The 1,768-nt window shown below is 31.1% G+C and overlaps 1 pseudogene; it reads right to left on the reverse strand.

The window, feature by feature from the left end:
- Positions 1 to 1,266: 1,266 nt before the first annotated feature.
- On the reverse strand, positions 1,267 to 1,361 carry LOC132521467 (U6 spliceosomal RNA; annotated as a pseudogene).
- Positions 1,362 to 1,768: the final 407 nt, after the last annotated feature.

Raw genomic sequence — 1,768 nt, forward strand, 5'->3', positions numbered from 1 at the left:
ACAATCTAAGAGTAGACTGGATAAATAAATAGTTGTATATGTATACAATAAATACTGTTTAGCAGTGAGGATGAACAAATCATAACTGTATACAACAACATGGATACATCTAATGGACAGTAAAAGAAACTAGACCCAAAAGAGTGCAAATGTTACGATTTTACTGATAAAAGTATCCAAAACAGACAAACTTAGCCTATGGTGTCAGAAGTCAGGAGAGTGGTTACTCTTAGAGGCTTAACAACTATAAGGGGACAAAAGAGGGCTTTTGGGATCTGGACAGTGCTCTGTTTTTAATCTGGGTGCTGACCACATGGGTTTGTTCACTATATAAAATTTGTTCTGATACACACTTTTATTCTACACTTTTTGAAGATATATTTAAATTAAAAGTTTGCATCAAAATCTATATGCATATAGAAAGAGGAGCTGCCATTAGCTAGATTAAGATAACTGTCTTAGACTGAGATCAGTATCAACACCCCAGTGTGTATTAAATTCTTCTGTTAGATGCAATTGATTTCTACATTTGTGACTATCAAACTACTGAACAAATATTACTGAAATGCCTAATTGCTATGTTAGTGGTAAAAACTTAAGTCGAAGATATGATATGATCCCCAATTTCATTTTACAAAAATACTTTGTATGTACAAAGTATTTATAGTCTGTTTGGGGAGATAAGATTAGAGACAAAATTAGCAAACAGAATTAGTTGAAGTCTAAACTCCTCTTGAATCTTGGGAGTTTTCAGCTGATTGAGTTTGGGAAATTGCTCCAGTCACCAAGATATCCTTTGGTGATCACATTTTCTGCTCGCAGAATATGATGTTTATTTTTAAGGTTTTTGCATCTATGTTTACAAGGAATATTGACTTATAGTTTTCTTTTCTTGTAATGTCTCTGAGTAACACTGGCCTCATAACCTAGGAAGTATTTCTCCTTCAAATATCTGGAGGAGTTTTTGTAGCATGGTACAAACATTTGATAGAATTGGTAAGTGAAGACATCTCATTTGGAATGTTCTTTGTGCATAGGTAATCTTTAATAGATAGTGGACTATTTAAGTTACCTAATTATTGTTTTTCCAGTTTTATTGAGAAATAATTGACATATATCTCTGTAAAAGTTTAAGGTATACAGAATGATGGTTTGATTTATATAAATTGTGAAATGATTACCACAATGGATTCAGCTAACATTTATCTTTTCATAGAGATACAATAAAAAGAAAAGAAAGAAAATAAAAGGAAAACAATTCTTTTCAAAATTATGGAATACTTCATGAATTTGCATGTCATCCTTGCACAGGGGCTAATCTCTGTATCATTACAATTTTAGTACATGTGCTGCTGAAGCAAGCATGTTATTTAATTTTTGAATTAACTTTGGTAGATTGTGACTTCCTATGAATTTGTCTTCTGCTAGTAATAAATTCTCTCTGTATTCATTTGGGAAAAAATATTTATTTTGCCTTCAGTTTTGAAATATATTTTCACTAGGTACAGAATTTTAGGTTGCTATGTTTCTACTTCAACACTCCATTATCTTTTTTCTTGAATGGTTTCTGAAAAGTTTGCTATAATTCAGATTTTGTTCCACTTTTTTACTGTTTCACCTTTATTAAGCTGCCTTCAAGAATCTCTCCTTGTTTTGGTTTTCAGCAGTTTGCCTATGATATATACAAATATGTTTATATTATATTCTGTGTGGGGTTTTCTGAGCTTCATATATCTGTTGTTCATTATTGTTAATTAATTTCATAAAT

The sequence above is a fragment of the Lagenorhynchus albirostris genome, chromosome 5 (genome assembly GCF_949774975.1).
Source record: "Lagenorhynchus albirostris chromosome 5, mLagAlb1.1, whole genome shotgun sequence".
Classification (NCBI taxonomy): Eukaryota; Metazoa; Chordata; class Mammalia; order Artiodactyla; family Delphinidae; genus Lagenorhynchus; species Lagenorhynchus albirostris.